At 40.0% G+C, this 14,373-nt stretch overlaps 1 pseudogene; it reads left to right on the plus strand.

Moving 5' to 3' along the window:
* Positions 1–9,264: 9,264 nt before the first annotated feature.
* LOC101593506 lies at positions 9,265–10,520 on the plus strand (annotated as a pseudogene).
* The last annotated feature ends 3,853 nt before the right edge of the window (positions 10,521–14,373 follow it).

Consider the following 14,373-nt stretch of genomic DNA (forward strand, 5'->3'; position numbering starts at 1 on the left):
CAATGTCACTTCTCAGCTGATCGAATTCTGCTAAAAGTAGTTGACTTTCTATAAGAAAATGTTTTTCCTAAGGGTAGTTTGCATCCATGACAGGCTGTTGTGAAATTTTACATAGGTTTAATATCTTACCTGGGACATCGCCTGTGGTGGTTTGATTCAGGTGTTCCCCATAAACTTAGGTGTTCTGGACCTTAGGTCCCCAGCTGATGGAGATGTGGGTATTAATGCCTCCTGGAGGCAGTGTATTGTTCGGGGAGGGTATATGGATGTTATAGCCAGTTTCCCCTTGTCAGTGTTTGGCACACTCTCCTGTAGCTATGATCCACCTGATGTTGGCCAGGGGTGATGTCCACCCTCTGCTCATGTCATCCATTTCCCTGACAGCATGGGAGTTTCCCCTCAAATCTGTAAACCAAAGTAAATTATGTTTTCCCACAAGCTTCTCTTGGTTGTGTGATTTCTGCCAGCAATGCAAACCTAACTGAAACAGTAATGTTTTTTTCAAGTAATTTTCAAGAGGAATGTGGAAGAATTTGAAACCTTGGAATAACAGATGGCTTGAAGTTCTGTAAGTAAAGCTTGATGGATGATTCTGATCAAAGTGAAAGACCTGAGTGTAGTAAGAGCTATGGACTGTGAGGTTTGGCTTATGAGGGTGAGAAAGATCTTGCCTGGACTGGGCTAGAAGCAGTTTGTGTGAGAGTATTGCTATTATGTCCATGTCCTGACAAGTAGTGCAGGGTTGTAATGCATAGAAATGGACTGGTGTGAGAACAGGGATATGCCACAGAAGTGAAATCTTTGGGTCAAAACTTCTGCCTGCTCAGCTGTAATTGTATGTGAGATTACAATCATTGAGATTGGGCCAGATAATCTGCATTGGGACAAAAGAAAGAATGCAGTCTTTTGAAGGGTCTTGAATGTTGAAGGAATGTCCTGTTCTTCAAAGTCTCCTATATTCCCCTCTAGATTAACAAGTTGGCATGCTACCTGGTATTATGGGGTTTAAGAAATGCAAGAAAGAGAGGGTCATTAAGTCTGCAACACCTTCTTGTGTTTTGGGAATGCTCATGGGCAGTGTGAAGTAGGTTTGTTGGATGCCTGCATGGAGACACTATGGAGCCATGAGGATAGACTGTGAGTTGCAGTGGAGACCAAGTGAGGATTCTAGGACCAGGAGATATATGCTAAGGAGAGCTACTGGCCCTGGATGAAGCTCTCCAGGAAAGTGAGTAGCCTAGCTGGAGGGATAGAATTGGAATGCCAGAGACTTGTTGCTGGTTAGAATTATCAGACTTGGAGACTTGTCACTGACTAAAGTTGGTGGAGTTGGAGCTACAGTTTGATATCTGCCCTTTTTACATCTTGTATTGGTTGAATATTTTTTCGCCATGCCCAGTGCCATCTTTTGTAGTATGAATATTTATTCTACACAATTATGGGTTTTGGGGGGATTTTTTTGGTATTGTGGCTTAGTTAAAACATCTTGGATTATGGGAATGTCATCATTAGGATTGATAAAAACCATGGAGACTTTTAAAGATGCACTGAATGCATTGCACTTTACATCATGGATGGTTATCAGTTGATTGGGTAAGTGACTTAATGTGACGGTTTGATTCAGGTGTCCTCCATAAACTTAGGTGTTCTAAATGTTACATTCCCAGCTGATGGAGATTTTGGAATTAACACCTCCTGGAGGAAGTGCATTGTTGGTGCTTGGCTTATGGGTATTATAGCCAGTTTCCCCTTGCCATTGTTTGAAATACTTTCCTGTTGCTATGGTCCCCCTGATGTTGGCCGAAGGTGATGTCCACCCTCTGCTCATGCCATCATTTTCCCTGACATCATGGAGCTTCCCCTTAAGTCTTTAAGTCAAAATAAGCCTTTTTTGTTTGCTATAAGCTGCTCTTGGTCAGGTGATTTCTACAAGCAATGCGAACCTGACTGCAATATCTCCCAATGGTTACACTGGTACTGTGGGTCAATTGAGGTCTTTCAACTTCTCTCAATCTCTCTCTCTCTCCTTTTTTTCTCTCTTTTTCTTTCTTTCTTTTTTCTTCCTCTTTCTCTCTCTCTCCTTTGCTCCCTCTCTCGTATCCTCCCTACCCCCTTTCTTTGTTTCCACCACATATATATATATACCTTGACTCAAGAGCATTCATTGGTAAAACTACTCGGACTAATATGTGCTTGGAGTCTGTTTTCCTGACTACCAAAATTTCCATAGTTCATATGAAAATGGTAAAAGAAAGCAGACTGCTATATAGAATCTTTGAGCTGTATCACCCCTGACATGTTTCACAGTGGAGATCAGTCACCGGTATAATCTGTTGTGACACAGGTTTTAACATGCTGGCAAGAATTATGCAGATGTGGTATGAAGATGGCATCAAGATTATTCAGGAGATCAATAGACAAAGAATACAGAAGAATGCCATCACTGCAGAGAAAGACAATGCGAAATACAGCCTAGACTCTGAGCTTTTTAAATATTCAATATGAAAAGACATATGAATAGTAGATATGTCACTTAAAAATATTTTAGTCCTCCAATCATTTTATACTCACTATAAACAAGTGTTGTTGAGCATTTAGCTGACAATAACCTAAAAGCAGAAATCATATAGAAATACACATGCTGTGGTGATAAAGTCAGCCACAGTGTTACAATTGTCTGTAGGTAGAATATATTAAGAGACATTTTGTAAGTTTCATAATCACCCTAATGCCCGCCTGCCTCTGCAAACACACACAAAGTGCTTTTTCAAGTGCTTAAGTCAATACCTCTTCCTATAAGAATTCCAATGGCAAACTGCTCCTACCCCTGTAGCTTACCAGCCAGAAAGTAATATGTGTCAATGTCTTTCTACTGGCAGTATTAGAGTGAATACAAGTAGAATGGAGGATCCTCCATACCTTCCCAAAACCCATGTGTCATCTCTGTGTGACATGTTAGAGCAATTCAGGATGAGCTTTGAGTGTGAAAGTGCAAGGAGTGATTGAAGGGCCCGAGGATAATGATGGAGACATAAATGAAGGAAACTAGAGTGTGAAGGGGTAAGGGACTTAGAGTCCTCTGTGGCATCTTGCTGGACAGAGGTATAATCAGTCATCAAAGTCACAGGTCTCGGGTCATAGAGAACTTTCTTCAGGCCAATGGACGAAGAAGTGTGAGAGAATCCCTAGATCCTTTGGAGCTTAGAGAGTTCCACAATCACTCCACCTAGCCTCTGGCCAAAGCACAAAAGCTTGTATGCATATAACACTTGCAACGTCAGGGAAGCTTATGACTAAACTATTCAGAATAATTAATGATCTGTCTTCCACTAATAAAGATTGAGAAAATTTGAATTACTGTAATCTTTGCTTAGATATTTTTGCAATGTATTTTATTTTTTATTACAAGACATTTCTTATTACTAAAAAAAATATGCTCTGGTTAAAAGGCAATTTCTTGTAGAGCCTGATGGCCTGATTTTGATTCCCCAATTCCTGCATAAAGCCAGCTGATGCACAAAGTGGTACATATATCTGGAATGTGTTTGCAGCAGCAAGAGGTCCTGGTGAGTCCATTCTCATTCTCTCTCTCTGCTCAAAAATAAATAATTAAGGGCTAGAGAGATGGCATAGTGATTAAGGTATTTGCCTGCAAAGCCAAAGGATCCTGGTTCAACTCTCCAGGACCCGTGTAAGCCAGATGCACAAGGGGCACATGCATCTGGAGTTTGTTTGCAGTGACTGAAGATTCTGGCACACCCATTCTTTCTCTCTTTTTCTTTTCCTCTGTGCCTTTTTCTCTATTTCCAATAAAATAAATAAAAAATATATATAAAATAAAATATATTTTAAAAATAATTAATTAAAATATTTTTAAAGAAGTTACTCAAGCATTTTTGAAGGTAAAATAATTTGTCTTTTTAACTTATTTATATTTTCCCATTTTTGACATCTGACATCCCAATTACCCTCTCCTTTCCAACCCCCCCTTCCTTTGAAAACCCTTCATCTTTCCCCATTTACATACTTGTCTTTTAAAAATCTATTAAATTAAATAAGAATTGCTTGTAAGATCATGGGTGGAAGGTTATTTATTGTGGAACTGTAGAATGTGTAACTTACCAAGTGGCTACACCACTTGTGAACCCAATTCCCCTCTCTCAGCAACCATTAGCTCCCATTAGCTATTCTGGTTGATCCGAGGTCTCATCAGTGGTAAAGTACTGGGCTCAGTCTTACCCAGGAAACCACAGCAGCTGTGAGTTAATGAACATAGCAGCCATACCTTATACAACAGATGAGATTTCATAGCCTTCCAATCCATCCTCCTCCTCTTAATTCTTCCTGTCCCTTCTTCTGCAGGTTCCCTGATCCTTAGAATAGTTTAGATGTCCTATTTCAGGCAAAACACACAACAGGCATTTTTTTTTCTCAGAAATTCTGCCAGCTATGAATCTCAGAATTAACTACTGTCCTTTGTATTAAGAAATGTAGTCTCGGGCTGGAGAGATGGCTTAGCGGTTAAGCGCATGCCTGTGAAGCCTAAGGACCCCGGTTCGAGGCTTGGTTCCCCAGGTCCCACGTTAGCCAGATGCACAAGGGGGCGCACGCATCTGGAGTTCGTTTGCAGAGGCTGGAACCCCTGGCATGCCCATTCTCTCTCTCTCCCTCTATCTGTCTTTCTCTCTGTGTCTGTCGCTCTCAAATAATTAAATTAAAAATTAAAAAAAAAAAAATTAAAAAAAAGAAATGTAGTTGACTGAAGTTTTAAGCAGTACTAATGTACAGAAACAAATATAGATACTTAAAAGGTAGTTTGACATGCTGTACTAGGGGAAAATATAAACAAATTTAAATCTGAATGAGATATATTATGTGCATAATAGCTTTCTATATAAAATTCTGTTACTTATCAATGTCAAAATAATTTGGAAATATTGAAATTATCTTCTTTCCAGAAAAGTCCATGTTGTCTGTTTCACAGGAAACTAGAGAAGAAAGATGTCCTTTAGAAATACAAATATCAATCAACCTTAGTGCTATCATCTGCACAGACAATTGTCCATTTCTCCTGTGTAGCATCAATAATGATGAATATGATCTGATGGCCCTACTTGTCCCTGAGAAACAAAGGTAGTTAATGATTGGAGGAGTTCTTATTTTCTACAATGGTGTTTCTACTGCTGGTAAGTGGTGGGGATAATTATGGGTTCAGTGGAGGCAGGTGAGAGATAAGACAGGGTAATTTGTGTTCTAAATGTTCAAAATGGGATGCAGGGTATATATGTATAGATTTCTCAAAGAAAAGCACATAAAAGACAATTCAAAAATAAATAGGATGATAGTAGCCTGTTTTACTACTTCTCAATTTGGTTGAAAATGTGTATTGAAAATATAACCTAATGTTTACTTTAAAGAAATGTTTGGATTTCATGCTTTAGTAAAAATAAATAAATAAATAAAATCACAGCCCAGTGAATTAGAGTAGAAACAAGTCGAGGAAACAGGACATAGATGTCCACAGGGAAGTTACTACAAATCTACATGTGTCATTTTCCTTGAGTGTAAAATGGATATCACTGTAGTTTCTAAAGTTGTTTTAAAAATTGAATGGGTTGATATATGGAAGCTCTTAGCTCAGTGATTGCAACATAGTAAATGTCCAGTAAGCATTATCATTCACTTCTCAGTTTAAAGAATGCAAAGATTCAAGATCATTCTCTCACGTATGATTAATGGCCAGGAACAAATGATAATTGAAATGCTATTGTGTACTTGGACTCTACTCCTGCTCCTATATGCTGGACTCATTTTCTCTTTAATTCAGATGAAAACAATCCGATAACAATAATGGCTCAGGAATTTTTCGAAATATCACAGAGAGTAGGAAGAACAATAAAAATTATGACCAGATATTTGATGAGGCAAACCCTTCTATTTTTCAGTATTTCATAGTATCTTTTGGCTTCTGTTTGCCAAGGGGATGAAAAGTACCATGAAGGAAGAATCTCTGAGTGCTGCATTGTCATGAATGTGGGTTTCAAATTCATAAATAGGTTTTGCGTGGTTTTTTTCTTTGTTTGTTTGTCGAGGTAGGGTCTCACTCTAGTCCAAGCTGACCTGCAATTCACTATGTAGTCACAGGGCGGCCTCGAACTCATGGTGACCCTCCTGTCCTTGCCTCCAAACTGCTAGCATCAAAGGTGTGCAACACCACCCCTGGGTTTTTATATTTGCTTCAAAGTAGGCACTTTTTTACTTATTTAAACTTTTTATTGACAACTTCCATTATTGTGGACAATAAACCATGATGATTCTCTCTCCTCCACCACTTTCCCCCTCACAAATTCTCTATTATATCCCCTCCCTCTCTTAATTTAGTCTTTCTTTTATTTTGATGTCATCATTTTTCCTCCTATTATGAGGGTCTTGTTTGGGTAGTGCCATGCACTGTGAGGTCATAGATATCCAGGTGATTGTGTCTGGAAAAGTGCATTGTAAGCCTTCCTCTGGCTCTTATATTCTTTCTACCACCTCTTCCACAAAGGAGCCTGAGCCTTGGAAAGTATGATAGAGCTATTTCAGTGCTGAGCACTCCTCTGCCACTTCTCAGCACCATGGTGCCTTCTGAGTCATCCCAGTACTGACAACTGCCATCTGAAAAGAGAAGCAAAGCAGGCACTTTTACAGGAAGTCCACTGATATGTAACAACCACCCAAGGCTGAGGGCTCATGACTTTAGTCATAGTTTTCTCCTTTTCACCCAGATAAAAACCAATAAAAGAAGGAAAATGGAAGTGGAAGGAGACAGAAGTAAGGGTACAAATTACACTGCTCCTCTGTGCTCATGGTAGACACAGACACTGGCAAGGGTTTCTGGAGACAAGGCAATGCAGAGTTGGTGGGGAAAGAATTGGATTCCAAGGCCTTTCACAGCAAACTTCATCATAAAAAATGGTTTATGAAGCTATTCTTTCCTTTATAGTCTTGGCACAGAATGAGAATTATTTGAGTTAATAATATTCACCTTACTGAAAAATCCCAGACCCACATCATCTAACAAAAACCTGACTCACCTTCTCAGTTGCCTGGATACCTAACATAGGCAGGTGGTTCTTACTGTCTTCCCAGCCACCTACCCAGAAAAATACATTAGGTAGATTCACCACAAGTGAGGAATAGAGAGCCAAATTTCTTGTGTTTAGATACACACACATTCAGTTTGTGAGTCCATGCATATAAGTAAGAAATGTAAAGTATATCTGCATGTGCATCTGTAGAGCTGATACTCATAAAATACTCCAGACTCTGGGAACAAAACTGACTGGAGTGGAACTTTGAAAAAATTCTTTGCACCATTTTTGGGACTTCAAGTATAATGGAATGTATTCCTAGTATAAAAACAAAATCAAGTTTCTAATATTTTTATTTGTTGAAAAGAATGTGAAGTACGTGGTTATGTAATTGAAAAATTTCACATTATGTTTATAGAAAAAGATGTACAAGGAGTTAATAATTCCAGTTCAGGCAATAGATCCAGCTGAGCAACACACAAAAACATTCAGTCATCTCTCAGAAGACAAAGAATGTGTGCCCCCATAATGTCTACATAAATCTTACAACATCAGAAAACAAATAAAACTAATGGTGGCTTCCTTTATAAGCAGCAGATGAGCATTTTGACATCATTGGCTGATCCTCCTAAGTACCTCTTGACTTACAGTTGAAGTTTTATTCACATGGAGAATTCTCTTTATCTCTGTTACAAAGATTATTTTTTTAAAAAAAATAGACTTATTCACTTGATAGTAAACATTCTCAGTTAAGATTATATATTCCAGATACCTGGATAATAAAAGTGAAATTTTAAATAAAATGGGGCTTGTAAATTATGTATAAGTGTTTGAGGGATGAGAATATAATTCAGTTGAAGGAGTGCTTGTTTTGCAGAAATGAAACCTGGTTCACTCCCATGAAACACCGCCCCCTCACCTTTGTATTCATTTTTTTTTTTTTGTATATGTTTGTGTTTATTTTCATTTGTGTGTTTCTAGGCAGGGTTTTTAACTATTCCATGCTGTCCTGAAACTCACCATGTAGTCTCTCAGTCTGGCCTTGAACTCACTACCTCTGCCTGCCAAGTGCTGAAATTAAAGACTTGTGCCAGCATGCCAGGCCTTTTCTATCTTTTGTATTCTAAAAAAAAAGGCAGATAGAGATTTTTGGTCATATAATTTTCTAAAGTAATTGGTTAATGCAAGTTTCCTTACTTCTCTCAGGATTAATGCGTATCTGGCCTATCTCAGAGTTGGCAGGTGCCACTGAGAAAGTGCTGATCAGGAAAAGAGAAGCTCTGGGCAAACAGAGTCTAAGGATTTTGAGCAAAGTAAAGACACCATCCAAACCCTTTGTCCGTAAGATGTTATAGTTCTGTACTGCTGAGACAGGGTTTGGTTTGGTTTTTTAATTCCCCAGGATCTTAGGTAATTTGAGTATCATGTAAAATGTCAGTAACTGATAAGAAAATGTGTAACTGATCATGTAACTGACTGATAAGAAAGCGTCTGAAATTTAGTTCTTAGACATGCTTCACTTCCCAGAAAGTTATCCTGTATGTGTTGTTTAAAGCCTCTTTCAGCATTTCTGTTGACACACACACACATCTCTCCCTCTGTCTCTGTACCTGGCATACACAGTTCTTATACTCATCTCCCTAAGGAGATCTCTACTCCTTTTGAAGGGTCTAATTCATGATATGAACACTTCTGCTGTCAAACATCATATCCCTGACGACCTTCCCTGGGCCCTAATTCTCTTGAGAGTTCCAAGAAGCATTTCTTTGCACAACTTCTCAGTTACATAATGAAGAAATCTCAAGAAGAAAGTGTTCTTTTCCTCTTTTTCAGATTTCATATTGTGAATATTTGGACAACTCCACCACATTTTCTAGTGTGTGATACTGCATTGCTAATGGTACGCAGAACAGACGTCTAGGACTTACTCATTCAACGGAACTGAAATTTTTTTTCATTAGGTTTTTAGCTCCCTCCCCTGCGCATAGCTATCTCCACTCTGTGATCTGCTTCTATGTATGAGTTTGACTGTCCTATACATCCCATATTAATAGATATACTAGATATAATAGATATATTGTCATTTTTGTCTCACTTCGTTTTCAAGGTTCATCCATGGTGCAATATGTTGTAAGATTCTCTTTCTTTTCAAGCTTAAATAAAAATCCATTTCCACTTAGTGCTCTTCTCCATGTGTGCAGCATCTTCTGGTCCTCCTGAGCGAAATTCATCATGCCCATTTTCAAGATTTATAACCAGAGAGATCTTTGACTCTGGTAGGAATCCCACTGCTGAGGTTGACCTCTATACCACAAAAGGTCTCTTCTGAGCTGCTGTGCCCAGCGATGTTTCAAGGCCCCAGCGTTCCATGACAATGGTAAGACACACTACATGGGGAAGGGTGTCTTGAAGGCTGTTGAGCACATCAATAAAACTATTGCACCTGCCCTGGTAGGCAAGAAACTGAATGTTCTGGAACAGAAGATTGAAAAGTTGATAATGGAGGTGGATGGGACCGAAAAAAAATCCTAGTTTGGCCGCAAATGCCATCCTGGGTGTGTCCTCTGCTGTTTTAGCTGGTAACCCTGAGGTCATCCTTCCAGTCCCGGCTTTCAATATGTTCAACGGGGGTTCTCGTGCGGGCAACAAGCTGGAGTTCACGATCCTCCCCGTGGGTGCATCCAGCGTCCAGGAGGCCACGCACATTGGAGCAGAAGTTTGCCACAACCTGAAGAACATCATGAAGGAGAAATATGGGAAAGATGCCACCATGGGTGACAAAGCGTGTTTGCACCAGACCTCCTGGAAAACAAAGCCCTGGAGCTGCCGAAGAACACAATAGGGAATGTTGGCTCCACTGACCAAGCTGTCATTGGCATGGCTGTGCTTGCCTCTGAGTTCTTCAGGTCCATCAAGTATGACCTGGACTTCAAGTCTCCTGACAATGCAAGCAGGTACATCTCACCTGACCATCTGGCTGGCCTGCAGAAGTCTTTCAACAAAGACTACCCAGTGGTGTCCATCGAAGACCCCTTTGACCAGGATGACTGGGAAGCTTGGCAGAAGTTTACAGCTAGTGCATGCATCCAGGTAGTGGGGGATAATCTCACAGTGACCAACCCCAGATGGTTTGCTAAGGTCATGGGTGAGAAGTGCAGCCACCTCCTGCTCAAAGTGAACCAGACTGGCTCTGTGACAGAGTCTCTGCAGGTGTGCAAGCTGGCATAGTCCAACCATTGTGATGTCCTGGTGTCCCACCGCTCTGGGGAGATTGAGGATACCTTCATTGCTGACCTGTTCCTGGGCTCTGCACTGGGCAGATCAAGACTGGTACTTTGCCAATCTGAGCACCTGGCCAAGTACAACCAGCAGTTCAGAACTGAGGAGGAACTGGGCAGCAAAGCTAAGTTTGCTGGCAAGGCCTGCAGAAACCCCATGGCCAAGTAAGAGGAGGAAAGAATACTCCTCGAGCCCTCAGTCAATACCAGCTGCTTAGATCCTGGCCCAGATGTCAGCAAACATCCTCCAGGCTTGTTCTTGGTTTGCTGGGCTTCTGTGGTTCGCTCCTGCCACCGCTTCCTTAGAACACAGGAGCTGCACCTGACCACTGAAGCCCTGTCAGTTACCCCAGTTCTGTAATTACGTGATTGGTCCAAATCATTGTTCTTGTCACCTTTCTTCCCACCCACTGTCTGGAGCCCTCCTGCCTCTACTATAATCTCCAGGTTGGCCACAGGCAAGATCCCTTGTGGTTTTATGCACAAAATAAAAGCCTCAGTGACCCATGGAAAAAAAAAATAGTCCACTTGTGTATACAAAATTTTCTCCACTCATTTATCCATCAAGGGGTATTTAAATCACTGCAAAATTCTGGCTATTGTGAATCATGTCAAAAAAAAAGCACAGAGTGATTAAGTATCTCTGAGATTCTGATTCCAATTATTTTGGAAAATACTCAGAAATATGACTGCTAGGTCATCTCATAGTTCTACTTTTTTTGAAGACTTACCATGTTATTTTCTATAACAAGACATAAAGTTATTTACAAATCTTATACTTTTATTTAAATCATTAAATACAATAGGTAATTCTTTTATCCAAAAACAATCAATTTCATGTTTACATGTTCTATAAAGCCATGAAGAGGCAAGTGTTAGTAAATTTTCCAGTTCTGCATTTATTTGTTATTATAAACTGATTAGATCACACAGAACTCTGTGATTCTGTAGGGCTATACAGGTATGATGCAAAAATTATAGTATACAGATTCCCTTTACTCTCAGATGAGCCATTTCATTTTATGAGTTTTACTGGCATTTTTAAGCAAAAGAAAATTAAAAAAAAAAAAAAAACTTCCTGAATTGCATTCAGAGCACATGTCCAAATATTTTCCAAGGGGGAAAAATGTTCAACTCTCCCGTAACTTATTAGTTCCAAGAAAAATGAACCCAAAGTGTGCCCCAGTATGTATAACAATCTCATAAAATCCAAGAACAAAGAAAATGTAACATAATACAGCAAACTACTTAGCCTTCGTGTGCCCGGGGCACGAGTGGTTAAAGCTCTCTGAGCTCTTTTCGGCACGGCAATGCAAAAGTGCTGCACGTGCATGGCTGCCTGCTGAGTTTCACTGTCACAACTTACGATTCACAGTGTATCAGGAACGGGCTTTGTAAGACCTGGAACTAGAGGAAAAGTTTTCCAGATCTCATACAACAAACTGTTATTTCTGCATACCAACCCATTTATGAGGCGTGGGCACCCCTCTCAAGCAAGCGACTGTCAGGATTCCCCTACCTGCCGCTTGGTCCTGACCATGGCGACCTTTCTCTGGATTTAAGGAACTGCCCCTCCTCCAAGGTTACTTCTTGACATGCTCTACTGACTTTTCTATTCCAGACAGCCCCACATATTCTAGGAATTCTTTCATTTCTTCCTTCTTGTCTTTTGCAAACTGCATCTGGCATCTGGCTTGTAACCCCACACTCTAAATTTGATACAAGAAGTTGGTCAATGGCTAACAAAAGATTAACCTTTTAAAAGTGTGTGTGTGTGTGTGTGTGTGTGTGTGTGTGTGTGTGTGTCACTGCATACACAATTTAATTACGATAAAGTCTGCTGTAGTGATGGTATTTATGCCATCACTGTTGACTCCGTGGGAAGATTTGGTTTATTAGTAACCCGAGAAATGAAGCAATTGTTCTCCTTAGCAACCACTGTAGTGGCTTCTTTTCATGATGTTTCTTTTATTTTTTTGTTCTTACCAAGTCTGAACTCTGACAGAGATCTTGAACAAAAGTGTTTTGTTTTTTTTTTTTTGTAAGGATGTTAGTAGAATTTTCCTTACAAATTTGAAACCATAAACCTGAGAGCTTCTCAGCACCTGCAAGCTTACCTACTCCAACTTTAAATTTCAGTTATGGAACTCAGAACTCAGGTAGGTTAGATGCTTATTCAGGACACAGGAACTTCTTACAAGATGTGTTTCTAAAACCCTTTCTCACTTTCATATTATTCTCTTAACACACATTTTAAATACAACGCTGTATGTAATGTCTCCTTAGGTACTTGTAAAGAGTTCAATAGTTTAAGGATGAGAAAATTACAGATCACCAACTATGATTTGTAGACTGATATTTCAGAGGTGGTCTTTATCTGATTGCCCATGGAATGAAAGAGGCCTCCATTCAGCATTGCTTTAGGTTGCAGGATTACAAAGACATTTTAATCAGAATTTAATGTTTCAACAGAGTCAATAGCCTGTGCTCTATCTATGACCAAGACATATAAGGATGAATAATAAAAATTAAGTATCTAGGAAATCAAGAAGATATTGAAGGCAGGTTAGGACTGAAACAAAATGCCATGGAACTGCTTGGCACAAAGATGATAGTAATCATCTTCTGAGGCACAGTGTGATAATCCAGGATGCTTTGTACTGTTGTGGAAAAAAAGAAAGCCTTAATATGTCCATAATGTATGAATATAGTACCAAATTATTTAGGCTACAACGTATTCACTCATAGCACAGCACACAACTAATGAGGCCAAAGTCATAGGTCTGCTCTGCTGAGGACACACATCCTTCCATTCTGCTTATGACATCTGAATGCAAACTGGTCAGAAGGAGACAACTACAAATACAGGAACAATAACTGGAGAAGATGTTCTTAACTTGATCTTTCAATTTTATATCAAAAACCAAGTGGACTACATAGATTAGCTCACTTAATATTAGATAACCAATCTTCTGTATAATAGTGTAGTTTGGTATGCAATTATGCAAAGTTATGAATTGATAAAGTCAAATTGTATTATGTGAAATCATGGGATACCTCTCCACTGATTCATATTTTCTATGTACTATATTCTAATATTTTGGAAATTCTTATTCTCTGTTAAGTAATTCCAGTAGTTTCCTCTATGCAAATATTTAGGTTTTAATACTTAAAATGAAAGTACATATTCTGTCATTTCTAAATTGCTTCACAAACTCTTGAACACTATTGGTATTGTTTTTAGTCCAAACAAACTTTGAGGAGTCTTTAAATGATGGTTATACAGCCTCACTTTTTAGCTAGCTGTGTATTCTTAGCTGTATCAATTGATTTGATGTAATATATTTTCAGGGTAGGACCTTAAGGTATTAGGTGTGGCTCTTAAGACTCTTCGAGTATCTACAAAGATGTTCTTAGGGGTTGAGTTTCCCTGCTATAGGAGTATTCAAGCAGGCTGAGTGGAATAAAATACAGGTAGATTCTAAAATTTAACTAAACACTGTACACATTCAATCAAAAACAGCCCCGAGTATGTATGCAAGAGTAGTAATTATAATGACCAGATCCTCTATCAACAAAGAGGTTTAGATTTCTGGTCTGTTGAAGGATCCAAGTCAGCTTGTGACCAAGTGAGACCCTTCCCTGGTGCAATCCCAGTTACCTTGGGTGATTTTGGTCTCAGTCAAGTTGCTGCCTGGGTCGTCGGGCTGCTGTTCTGATTTCTGGAGCTGGGCACTTGCTTTTCCTACAGGGCAAACCGGGCCGCTGCTGCTGCCTCTGCTGCTGCCGTAGCTGCCACCACCGGAGCCACCACCGCTGCTGAAGCTGCCGCTGCCGTGTCCACCGCCGCTGCTCCCCCCGAAGCCGCTGCTGCGGGATCTGCTGCTGCTGCCACTCCTGGGTCTGCTGCTGCTGGGGCCGCTGGTACCGGTGCTGGAGCCGCTGAAGTTGCTGCCGAACTCTGCTCCTGCTTGGGTCCCGCTGTCAGCCCAAGTTGGCGTGGCTGGGTCCCGGGCCACTGC

Source organism: Jaculus jaculus, chromosome 10, assembly GCF_020740685.1.
Source record: "Jaculus jaculus isolate mJacJac1 chromosome 10, mJacJac1.mat.Y.cur, whole genome shotgun sequence".
Taxonomy (NCBI): domain Eukaryota; kingdom Metazoa; phylum Chordata; class Mammalia; order Rodentia; family Dipodidae; genus Jaculus; species Jaculus jaculus.